Raw genomic sequence first — 13,268 nt, 5'->3', positions numbered from 1 at the left:
CATTCATTATCAAGTTCTGTGTGATGTGTCACATTTTAACGGGGTTAGGTTAGGGAATCCTAATGTGAACTGCACCAGCAGCAGCCCTGCAATCTGATGTAATTATCACTGATTAAAAATCACTTAGCGGATTCCTGCAGCTCCAAATGAACAAGGCTGGTGCGAAGACGTTAAAAGAAAAGGAGCGAAGGTTTTTCTTTTAACTGCAAATCTAATTATTTATATCGTGGAGTGACATCAAAGGCAAAGAATAGCACCAGAAATGCATTATGAAGATGTGTTTGAATGTGAGAGGTGACCAAAAAAAGGACTTGGATGATAACATGACTGAACTGACTTCAGACCAGTGTGCTGCTGATTCCCAGCGATGCGTCTGGAGCATAAATGCCCTTCTCTGCACTATCACTCTCATGAGAGACTGATTTCCTTTCCATCAGTACAGCCCACCCTCTTGTTCGTGTGATATCTGTGTTATGTGTTTTTTTTGCTTGCATGTGCCGATCGCTGACGAGTGCCTGGTTTCATTGTTTCTGAACTAACACTTTCAATCCAATCTTCACCGGCTGTGAGCAGCTCCTGAGAGGAAACGCCTTGAAGCAAATCAGCCTTTCAATGTTTACAGTTATAAATAGCATTGTACACACACATCTCCAGTGTAAAGAATAACTCCACATCGTCGTGCCATACCGTTTGCATTGTTGCTACAATAAGTTGTTGTTTGATAAAGTCCACAGGAATGGTCTTGCTTGTGTATGCAGCAGTCTGTGGCTAAATGCTTAGTATAACAGCTACATAATTGCACCGCATTACACTTAAAAACAGACTTGTACAGAGAAGTGTCTGAGCAGTGCTTCTGTGATTTTGAATTCTCTTTTGACCCGTCTGGTTCTCCGAGGAGGAGTGTGTCCGACATGTCAGCAGAGTTTTGTTCAAAGCAAAGCAAGGTGACAGGGATGACTGGTGCTGTCACCTCGAGGCCATCATTGTGCTTTTCAGACCACAAGATCGGACGTGTTGTTTGCTGGCTACAACAGATAAGAGTAATACTGCATGTTTGGAAATCTTCATAGTCGTCTGAGAGAGTGATATTTACCGAAATGTCAAACTATTTCCTTAAATTATCCCAGATTGTTTACTGCTTGTTGTCAGTCAATGTAATTGTGTGCCGACGTACCTCTCATATGGTGAATGTAAGCCAAGTGATTTTAAATCAGTCAGGTGTTGCTAGATATGATCTTTTTAGTGTTTTGGTGACTTTGCATGGTTGTTTTGTATCAGTGAGATAATAATACAAAGGTTTTGAAATAACAACCATTTAAATGTTCACTTAAAGTAATAATGCAGTGTTGAAGTATGTGTTACATAGACGTGTTAATATGCAAGCTTGGATAATGTGTATATTGAGTATTTGATTGGTTATGTGTTGCATGTGACAGTGGTGCAATGCATTGTGAAGCTTCAAATGTGAACACAAAAGGCTCTTTCTTAGTTAAAAATAATTGTTTTTTAAATATTATTCATTGTCTTTGTTGTACAGTGTATGTCAAGATTGCTGTCTTGGCAGAAAACTTGCCATAAAATATTGACATTGTTCCACTGTGTGAAATAATTACTTTTTTATTGAGATCATTTCAAATTCCACGTTGTATTTTGCTGTCAAAATGAAATCCCATCAAGTCAATTCTTTCTGCTGCATGAACATCCGTAATGTCCTTATTGACTACATGTGACGTATTGTTGCTTAAATGAAGTGTGCTATTTGACAAGGGCATCATTTAAAGTTTAATCTACAGAGATGCTTACTTAAAGAGACCCTATTATGTTTCGTAATTGCATTTTGAGCCTCTACTATGACATGTCTCCATGCTTTAAAGGTCCCATGTCATGCTTTTCTGGTTATCACCCGTCCCCTTGTGTTATGAAGGTTGTTCTGCATGTAAACGGTCTGCAGAGTCAAAACCCCTCAAAGTACACCCTGTAGCGAGTAAAACTCTAACACAGAAAAGACTTGTCTGTGCTGCCCCAGAACGCCTTGTTGGAGATTGGACATAGTGACGTAACATAACGTCCATGGAGCCGTTACGTTTGGACCAATCCGCGGACTTCCTCTGCTGCGAGGAGCTGGCTCACTGGTGTGGGGTCGGCGAGACAGCTAGATATCGCGGAACTCAGCCTGGGCACACACACAAACTCCCAGCCAGGCTGCGGGTGTGTGTGTGTTTCAGGCTGGGTTTAACGGTGTCTCGCTGTCTCGCAGACGGCCACTGGGCTCACAGGAGGGGGGGGGCAGGAGCTCCAACAAGCCGTTTAGGACAGAGAGTGAATACACATACTAGACAGAGATGCTGTATGAGAAACCAATGTGAGTTTGGAAAATTGCACAATATACATGTATTTTAGTAGACATCAACAATGGAATTATGATCAGTAGAAATGGCCATGACATGGGATCTTTAATGTTCTAAAAGTCTTTATTTTCTCATCCTTCCTGCACCCTGCACCACGTCTTTACAGGCACAAAAACCTATCACACTACATGAAAGGAAAACCCCCAAAAAGCATAATAGTGCCTCTTTAAGCTTCAGACATAACACCTGTAATTGAAAATGATATATTCACAGTCTTTTACATTAGCAATATTCACATTGTACAGCTTGAATATAATCAGGTAGCAACACATGTCATTAATTAGGAAGAAAATGTGTTATTAAGAGAAGGGTATGAAACACTATCTCCAGCTTGTAGAGAGAGGAACAGGTAACAGTGCCTTTAAAACTAAATAATTACAAAACCCACCTCTAAATATACAAACCAGGCATTACTCCTTTCAATCAAATCTCAGTATTTCTTCCAATGGGATCTGAAGTCAGAAATCAAAGCGCCTCTTGCTCCAGTTCCCTCCATTGTTAGTTCAGTTACAATATTTGACGGATATAACTGGCCCCGCTGAGTTTACTTTGGCGTAGTAATGAAACCGCAGCTATTTGAGTTAATCCGTGTGTTGTCCCTCAGGTTTATTGGTTCTCTCGATGCCTGTGAGGCCTCTCGCTGTGCTCAGCAGCTCGGCGAAGAAGAGCGAATTCAACCAAGGAAAAAGGCTGTGTGCCGTAAAAAGATTAACAAACACACCGAGCCATGCCTGGTTTAACACATCAGCCGCTCTCGGGCCTGATGTTTAATTAGCTCTGACCATGAAGTGGAAATGAGAATGCATATAATACGATTAACTATTAATAGGAACTGTAATTGTTGTGAAAAGAGGGATTATTAGGGTTGTTGCATTGAAAACATCAACCCTGTGGCCCCTGGGTCTCATATGCTCGTCAAATAGATGTGCTTATTTTTGTAAACGCTTAATATATAGGTGTTATAGTGTCTTGCTCTCATTAAACAGGCAGTGGGCTGCAGACGAAAGAGAAGATGGATGATGTTATTTTCAGATTCCCAGTGACACTTAAAATGTGCGACAGGTGTCCTGCCTTTAAGCGTCTTTTAATATTCATGACACCGGTTAAATATTCATGTTGCAAATAAAGCAAAGTTTGGAGAGGCAAGTGTCCAAACGGCTAAGAGGCTGCTTTGATTTCCGTGACTCTGATTTAAAGGGAAGCCGTCTGATCCAATCAGAAGCCAGGAGTCATGCTATTGAACATCAGAGGAAAAGCTGCAGGATAAGCCTCGCTGTTTATCAATGATTTCATGAAAGAATGAGTGTAAAGGCTCTTCTCTTCCATGCGAAAGCTTAAAGAGAGATGCAGCTTTGTTGGATAATAACAGAATTGAAAGTTTAGGAAAATATATATAATATAATGCCAGCTGGTATGAAACCCAGAAAGAAAAGGTTTCAAATTTCCTTTTTTTTTGTGATCACACAAGTCTTTAGGGTGGTATAAACATAATGACTAACGAAAACTAAAAAAATATATTTGTATTTTTGTTTTATTGTGTGTCCTTTGTAGAGGACATCGGGTGTTATACGAAGCATAAACAACATTAACATACAAGCACATTTAGACAACATTAGAGCACAACAACTCAATGCAACAAATACTGAGCCCTCATTTGTAGTACTCCATCCTTTTTTGAAATGCAGAGATACATCTGACACTTGAGGCACTTGATGTATGTTTTCCCACTGCATCCGTCTGCCATGAACCCTACAGAAACCTACGTGTTACTTTTGGCTCATAGTGGACTCCATTTGTGTTGGGAATGGGGAAAATAAAAAGTTAGCAAATCCCCATGTCCTCCTCAGAGGGCATTCATAACAACATTTCGTTTTAGGTCAAATAAGTATTACACTGCTCTGAAACTCACTACACTAACTCCTGATGTTCCCTTACTATAATTAATTAACAATATTGAACTCACAACACTGGTAATTAAAAATTACAAACTTACCATTTCTCTTTCTATAAATAGTGCTTGGTTGACGCCATGTTGAAATACAATGAAATTATCTTTTTCAAAGCCACACCCCCACATATTGCATATGTTTGAAAAGCCCAGGATGTCCTCTGTGGGGTTCGATTTGAGTTAATGCTGTGGCATGTATAACCTCAAAGTAATGGACCAAAACCCAATGTGCTCCACAGAGGACGAAAATGACTGGGTGGGTCTCTGGAGGATAAAAGAACAATATGGACAGCTAGATCTAATGGTGCCTCATTGAGTACGGCACAATGTGGTAAAACTGCAAACTGGTTATAGTTAAAGTTTTCAGTCTGACCATCTCTTCTGAACCAGAAAAACTCAAGAAGTCGGGGATGGTTCAAATGCTTTAGTATGAGAAAAATAAAGCACTTTTTGAATCATGGAAACATATCACAGTAGAGGCACGAAATACAAATATGCAAGATATGTCTTCTTTAAGTAGTTATACCACCAAAAACATAGCTAAAAGAGTGCAAATATTGAACATATATTCATCAGGAGGACATTAACACAACTCAGAGTGAAAGCTAACGCTGCTCCATGTCTGCTGGATGTGTTAATAAGCCACTGTTTGCTAACACGTTCAACATTACATATCTATAAAGTCATGTTTTCCATTTGTTGTCGCTTGATCTGCTGCCGCCATCTGAACAAAGAAGACAAACTAATCATTAATGAATACAACAGAAGTTATTTTCCCCTTCACTTCTGTCACTGCCAACACACAATGTAGTAGAAACTTTTTAGAAATGGGCTCCTTGATTCATGTTTATCCGAGGTGTCAAAAAGCTTGGGAAGTTGTTTCACACATTTAAACAATGACAGGATGCTTCATATCGCTTTTGACATAATTAATGTAGTATTTAAAGCATGGCGTCATGTCTGGGTGAAGTAATGTTATTGTGAAGGCCTGGGGTTTGACGGTAGGGAGGGTTTTCACTTACATACAGTCTATAGTTATCGCTTTGTATTATACACACATGGGATACTCTGTGAATATCCTTCAGATACAACAAATAAGAAATTATAAGTACGTTTTGAATGATAACAGATTTTAAGCATTGACTGACTGAAGCAAAACAAATCCTTTATTTTCTAGAACCACAGATCTATCAAGTTAACTGAATCTCTTTGTATCAATTAATGAAGAGTCAGAAAATCCACTTCAAGGCAGACAATAATGTACTGGCGAGAATGGAGTAGTGGAGTAAAGTTTATGATTGGATTTGTCTCTGCTTTGTGATTACAATAATTGTTGAGTCGAGCCAGTGAGCAGGGAACATCAAAGACTGTGGGTTTATGAACTGTTGAGCATCCTAATAGGCATAAGGCACATCCTGAGTAACAGACCGGGAATCAACACGGAACATAGTGTGAATGTTAAAGCCATTGTTTCCGCATCAGCTACGAAAGCACACTATGGGAATCCAAGAAATGCAAAAAGGTAGATCTTTTTTGCTATAATAAACCATTCTTAATATGTAAAAGGGTTCAAAATATAACCACTGCTGTTGAAGACAGAGAACTATAATGGGCATAATTCTTATATCTCTGATATTGGAGACCTCCACAGAGAGACTAAGTCATGGCCCTGAGAAATGAATAGTATTTGAAATGTATGGAAAAAGCTTGAGTGGCCGCCAGCATGTGGCTTGGGCACTGGACCTGGGACAAAGATTAAATAGCCTTGATAAAAAAAACGGTGGTTGCCAGAGTGACTCACCTTCTTCCACGGCACAAGGTAATTTCATACAGTCTTGGAGCTTCCAAAATACTTCCTGCCACTGTTAAAATATCAGGGAAGAGGCATGACATTTTAAATAATAAGGTTGTTCTGGTGGGCTCTTGCCTCTGCCAGTTATTTTAAATTATGAATTGGATAAATTGGATATTACAATATATGTATTTTTCACCTTTTGGGCTGTCCATCATTTATCCATTACGCTGCTGTTAGCTATTTCAACCATTTATCCATGACTTTTAGCTAACCGTTTCAGCTAGCTATACTAACTGTCAATTGACCCTTTACTTAAGGTGACCAGATTTTCTAAATTAAAACCGGGGACATTTTGAGTTTTGCGGTCAATATATCATTAACACATCCAATTTTCTTCACTGTTAAAGAAAAAAGGGGGACAATTCTGGCTCAATGTAATTCGAACATTTGAACTGTTGGATACAAACAGAGGGATGATAGCTCATATGAGACTTCAAAGGTCTTTTATTTTTGAAACTCTGCATCAGATTGTCCTGATTCTCTCTGCGTGACTAGATGGGGTCTCCTGCTATCACCCTGAAGTGAAATAAGTCTTTGATACTGGATAGATTTGGTTTTATTCTTATCTAAAAACAGAGGGATGATAGCTCATATGAGACTTCAAAGGTCTTTTATTTTTGAAACTCTGCATCAGATTGTCCTGATTCTCTCTGAGTGACTAGATGGGGTGTCCTGCTATCACCCTGGAGTGAAATAAGACTCTGATAATTTGACAGTTTTTTATTTATTCTTGTACAAAAACAGAAAGAAGTTAAATAAGTATTTTATTGAATTTGAATGACTCTTTGATTATGGATGGTTTCCATTAAATAATAATCAAACTATAGATGGACAATAGATCTAATTTGAGATTTTAAACAGCATACATTTTAAATTGTGCTTCAGAAAGTAATGTTATTTTAGGAGTGTTGTGAGATGGTGTCAACATCAATTGAAATTAGTCACCCAGTGGAAATGTCAGATATGTCTTCATAACTGTATACTTACATTTTACATTCACTCAGTTATAATGTGGTAGTTATACGTAGTTTGTTTTAAATTATTATTGATCACATTATATAGTACATATTTCTTAATTTAAGCTCCAGTATATATGAATATGTTTGGTGTGTTTTTTAGGTATATTTGTTATTGACCAAGTAAACGCTTTTATTTTGAAGGCAGATTTTACAGGCCTCTACTGTAATGCATATTCGCGCAGCAATACAACGTGCGGGCTGGCTTGAGTGTGTTTTCCGAAGTGGGGGCTGGCTCGACCACAGTCTGTTTACCCAGTGTTTCCTGACATGAAACGTTTTATTTCACCTTGCTATGTGTTTTTAACGTATATTAAAAAACGGGGACATTTCCGGGGACAGGCCAATACAAACGGGGATTGTCCCCGGAAAACGGGGACGTCTGGTCACCCTACCTTTACTGTAAATGGCTACCTGCTTAATATTTTATCATTCATCCATTACTTTAAGATAACTGTTTATCCATTACTCTACGTATTTGTTATTTATGTTTTCTACAGTTTTTCCAGCTATCTATCTAGTTTAATCAGTTAGCTAGCTAGCCAAAGCAAAAACAGCAGGCTAAGCAACTTGCTAACTGTTAACCATTACTTTTAGCTAGCTGCTCCATCATTCTACCGTTACTGTTTTATTTACATGCTAGTTAGCCATGTCATTACCAATATTAACCTATTTTTCCATAGCTTATTTCGTTTATTTTGATAGCTATCTATATAAAACATTCTGTCAATGACAATCAATAGCACAGACATGAAACACGTGTTTAGCCTGTGGGCAAAAACCAACACATTTTATTGTTAAAAATAAACATTATAATTCTCCTACATTACGAAAAGGTAGCTAACTCTGGACTTAATCATTTAAGGCACTCGTCTTTGAGCAAGAGAAATGTCAGCCATAAACATTTCAGCTGGACCACTGTTAGTGTATTCTAGAACCCCGAAGGCAGGAGAGACTGAAAAGAGTCAAGGGAAGATTATAAAAGTTAACAGCATTTAATTACACAAAAGATGCGGTGGTGTACAAATGAAATGTGCGAGTGGATGCGCTCTCCTCATCCGACCGGGCAGTCCAGGTCAGCAGGTGGAAGAGGTCTTGGCTTGCTCTTCTTGTTGTCATCTGAGGTCTTCTCCTATTGGCCGGCGTCGTCGGGGGCGTGTCCAATGCAATTCCTGCCTTTTTCTGTTGTTAAATTACATCATTCTGGTGTCTGTGGTGATTTGAACATTCCCTAATAAACGTTATTCAGCGGTAATAAATGAGTGCTAACCCCAGTGTGCTCAGTGTACAACGTCACATGTCATTTCACCTTTAATAACCGGTTTGAAAATGCAGCATTTCGCCACATGCTAATGCTAACCGAAAGTGAATAATTTTCAGAATAAAAGTATTAAGTTAATAGTTAGTGAACTTCCGGTTTTTCAGAATAAAACTGATTTAAATTAAATAGTGTATTTAATTCAAATTACGCCATACCAACATTGATTTTAATTTCTAACACCACCCATAACTATTTTTGTTAAAGGAAAGATGGCAGCTTCTCAACACAAGGAGCTTCTGCCAATTAGGATAAAATAGGTTCATCCCAGCAGATGAAGACTGGACTGATCATTTAATTCAGATGAATTGCAGGAGTGATGTCTCTGTGGATATATAATGGCTCTAAGAGCTCTAGGGGACATGTTCAATTAGTTTCCAGGTTGTAACCTCACACATCCTTGTTTAATATTCATGAAAATGCTGACAAGCCCTCTGCATGCTTTACAACTAATGACACCGCTGAGTCAAAGTCTGTAAAATAAATAAATAACTCAGATATGTATGGGAGGGTTTTATTTACAGAAGCTTATTTGTGATGTTATGGGCCATGAGGGATACAGTAGTTTAAGGTCAAAGGTTGTGAATGGTAAATGGGTATCTCTGTGTAAAGTAAGACCTACCTTATTGATTAGAGGGGGTAATCTCTGTCTTTACCCTAAAAAGGCACTAGAAATACACTTTCTCTTTTCTATTTGAGAAAGTTTGCAATCAATTATCCAAAGACTTCTCTAACAGTGTTTGCAGGCAACATAAACAGTTTATCTGATGAAAAACCGAGCAGTATTTTTAAAGTAAACCCAACTCGATCTGTCATTGAGTAAAAACTCTAGTCAAATGAGGACACAAATATTTGTCTGGACTTTAATCCTTAGTTGATTCAGTTTAAACATTTCGTACTTGATTTGACTTTTCCAGCTGTTTACATTTGACCAAAAGTACATAGGTCAGGTACCAAATCAGAGTCGCCAGATCTCAAAAGAATAGAACGATTATTTCCACAAATGCTTAAATGCGTCATCTACGAAAAGATCTTCCAAGCATTATATATTCCCACCTTTTTGAACTTTACTGTAAACTGGATTATTTCTCAAATGCAAATAATGACAACTGTAGAGCTACAGTTCAGAACACTTTATACCAAAAGATGTGTTTGGCTTTACACTAATGTACATTTCTATTACTATAGGATAAGGCTTTAACGTATATAGATAAATGCAGAGGTGGGAAGTAGTGGAGTACAAATACTTCTTCTACTTAAGTACATGTTCTGGTATCAGTACTTTACTCCACTACTTACTTTTCTGACGACTTTTTACTTTTACTTCTTACATGTTGAACACAAATACCTGTACTTTCTACTTCTTACATGTTGAACACAAATACCTGTACTTTCTACTTCTGACATGTTGAACACAAATACCTGTACTTTCTACTTCTGACATGTTGAACTCAAATACCTGTACTTTCTACTTCTTACATGTTGAACACAAATACCTGTACTTTCTACTTCTTACATGTTGAACACAAATACCTGTACTTTCTACTTCTTACATGTTGAACCCAAATACCTGTACTTTCTACTTCTTACATGTTGAACTCAAATACCTGTACTTTCTACTTCTTACATGTTGAACTCAAATACCTGTACTTTCTACTTCTTACATGTTGAACAGTAATACCTGTACTTTCTACTTCTGACATGTTGAACTCAAATACCTGTACTTTCTACTTCTGACATGTTGAACTCAAATACCTGTACTTTCTACTTCTTACATGTTGAACTCAAATACCTGTACTTTCTACTTCTTACATGTTGAACACAAATACCTGTACTTTCTACTTCTTACATGTTGAACCCAAATACCTGTACTTTCTACTTCTTACATGTTGAACCCAAATACCTGTACTTTCTACTTCTTACATGTTGAACCCAAATACCTGTACTTTCTACTTCTTACATGTTGAACTCAAATACCTGTACTTTCTACTTCTCACATGTTGAACTCAAATACCTGTACTTTCTACTTCTTACATGTTGAACACAAATACCTGTACTTTCTACTTCTTACATGTTGAACCCAAATACCTGTACTTTCTACTTCTTACATGTTGAACTCTAATACCTGTACTTTCTACTTCTTACATGTTGAACACAAATACCTGTACTTTCTACTTCTTACATGTTGAACCCAAATACCTGTACTTTCTACTTCTTACATGTTGAACACAAATACCTGTACTTTCTACTTCTTACATGTGAACACAAATACCTGTACTTTCTACTTCTTACATGTTGAACACAAATACCTGTACTTTCTACTTCTTACATGTTGAACCCAAATACCTGAACTTTCTACTTCTTACATGTTGAACTCAAATACCTGTACTTTCTACTTCTTACATGTTGAACTCAAATACCTGTACTTTCTACTTCTTACATGTTGAACCCAAATACCTGTACTTTCTACTTCTGACATGTTGAACTCAAATACCTGTACTTTCTACTTCTTACATGTTGAACACAAATACCTGTACTTTCTACTTCTTACATGTTGAACTCAAATACCTGTACTTTCTACTTCTGACATGTTGAACTCAAATACCTGTACTTTCTACTTCTGACATGTTGAACTCAAATACCTGTACTTTCTACTTCTTACATGTTGAACCCAAATACCTGTACTTTCTACTTCTTACATGTTGAACACAAATACCTGTACTTTCTACTTCTTACATGTTGAACACAAATACCTGTACTTTCTACTTCTGACATGTTGAACACAAATACCTGTACTTTCTACTTCTGACATGTTGAACTCAAATACCTGTACTTTCTACTTCTTACATGTTGAACACAAATACCTGTACTTTCTACTTCTTACATGTTGAACACAAATACCTGTACTTTCTACTTCTTACATGTTGAACCCAAATACCTGTACTTTCTACTTCTTACATGTTGAACTCAAATACCTGTACTTTCTACTTCTTACATGTTGAACTCAAATACCTGTACTTTCTACTTCTGACATGTTGAACTCAAATACCTGTACTTTCTACTTCTGACATGTTGAACTCAAATACCTGTACTTTCTACTTCTTACATGTTGAACTCAAATACCTGTACTTTCTACTTCTTACATGTTGAACACAAATACCTGTACTTTCTACTTCTTACATGTTGAACCCAAATACCTGTACTTTCTACTTCTTACATGTTGAACCCAAATACCTGTACTTTCTACTTCTTACATGTTGAACCCAAATACCTGTACTTTCTACTTCTTACATGTTGAACTCAAATACCTGTACTTTCTACTTCTCACATGTTGAACTCAAATACCTGTACTTTCTACTTCTTACATGTTGAACACAAATACCTTTACTTTCTACTTCTTACATGTTGAACCCAAATACCTTTACTTTCTACTTCTTACATGTTGAACTCAAATACCTGTACTTTCTACTTCTTACATGTTGAACCCAAATACCTGTACTTTCTACTTCTTACATGTTGAACTCTAATACCTGTACTTTCTACTTCTTACATGTTGAACACAAATACCTGTACTTTCTACTTCTTACATGTTGAACCCAAATACCTGTACTTTCTACTTCTTACATGTTGAACTCAAATACCTGTACTTTCTACTTCTTACATGTTGAACACAAATACCTGTACTTTCTACTTCTTACATGTTGAACCCAAATACCTGTACTTTCTACTTCTGACATGTTGAACTCAAATACCTGTACTTTCTACTTCTTACATGTTGAACACAAATACCTGTACTTTCTACTTCTTACATGTTGAACTCAAATACCTGTACTTTCTACTTCTGACATGTTGAACTCAAATACCTGTACTTTCTACTTCTTACATGTTGAACTCAAATACCTGTACTTTCTACTTCTTACATGTTGAACCCAAATACCTGTACTTTCTACTTCTTACATGTTGAACACAAATACCTGTACTTTCTACTTCTTACATGTTGAACTCAAATACCTGTACTTTCTACTTCTTACATGTTGAACTCAAATACCTGTACTTTCTACTTCTCTCATTTTCCAAACAGCTGGTTCCTTTAGTCTGAATGTGTGTTTGATGCGTGATCATTATTCTTTAGAGTCATTGCGTGCCTATTGATTTGAACACGATCCGTGTATCCATCATTTCCTGGTCTTCTCTAAAGAAGAGGGACCAATGGAAACGTTGTCATGTTGCCGTTGTTCAGCATGGAAACATTCATTAGCTAACAATGACATTATTGTTCTATTAATATAAAGGGAGGTCAGGTACTCTTTAAAACAGCTGCTAGTTATGGGTACTTTCTACTGAAGTACATTTTGAAGCCTCTTTACTTTGACTTGAGTAAAGAAGTTTAGTCAGTACTTCTACTTTTACCAGAGTATTTTTTTTAAACACGAGTATCTGTACTTCTACTTGAGTAAAGGATGTGTGTACTTTTCACATCTCTGGATAAATGTCATCTACTAAAATATCTGCTGACTCAAATGGGGATTAAACTGTGAAAGGGCTCCATCTAGTGAAATATTGGAAAAAACACATACTGTATATCGTTTGCTCCAAGTCTGACTGTGAATTAACAGCTTTTCTTATCTGGATGTAGCATATACTTGTACTTTTAAAGGTGAAATGAGCCTCATAATGAATAATCATTTTTTCATAATTGGAAACACAAATCAAAGACCGACAA

The 13,268-nt window shown here is 37.1% G+C and overlaps 1 protein-coding gene across 1 annotated transcript in view; it reads left to right on the top strand.

The window, feature by feature from the left end:
* The window catches only part of vipr1b (vasoactive intestinal peptide receptor 1b), a 46,910-nt gene extending 45,317 nt beyond the window's left edge, over positions 1-1,593 (top strand). The window contains exon 13 of the mRNA XM_034200478.1: positions 1-1,593. This exon is cut by the window's left edge and continues 484 nt beyond it. The gene's annotated coding sequence lies outside the window, so the exon portion shown is untranslated.
* The last annotated feature ends 11,675 nt before the right edge of the window (positions 1,594-13,268 follow it).

The sequence above is a fragment of the Gymnodraco acuticeps genome, unplaced genomic scaffold (genome assembly GCF_902827175.1).
Source record: "Gymnodraco acuticeps unplaced genomic scaffold, fGymAcu1.1, whole genome shotgun sequence".
Lineage (NCBI taxonomy): Eukaryota > Metazoa > Chordata > Actinopteri > Perciformes > Bathydraconidae > Gymnodraco > Gymnodraco acuticeps.
Note: the sequence above shows the minus strand (reverse complement) of the source record. Positions and strands in the feature narration are given on the sequence as shown.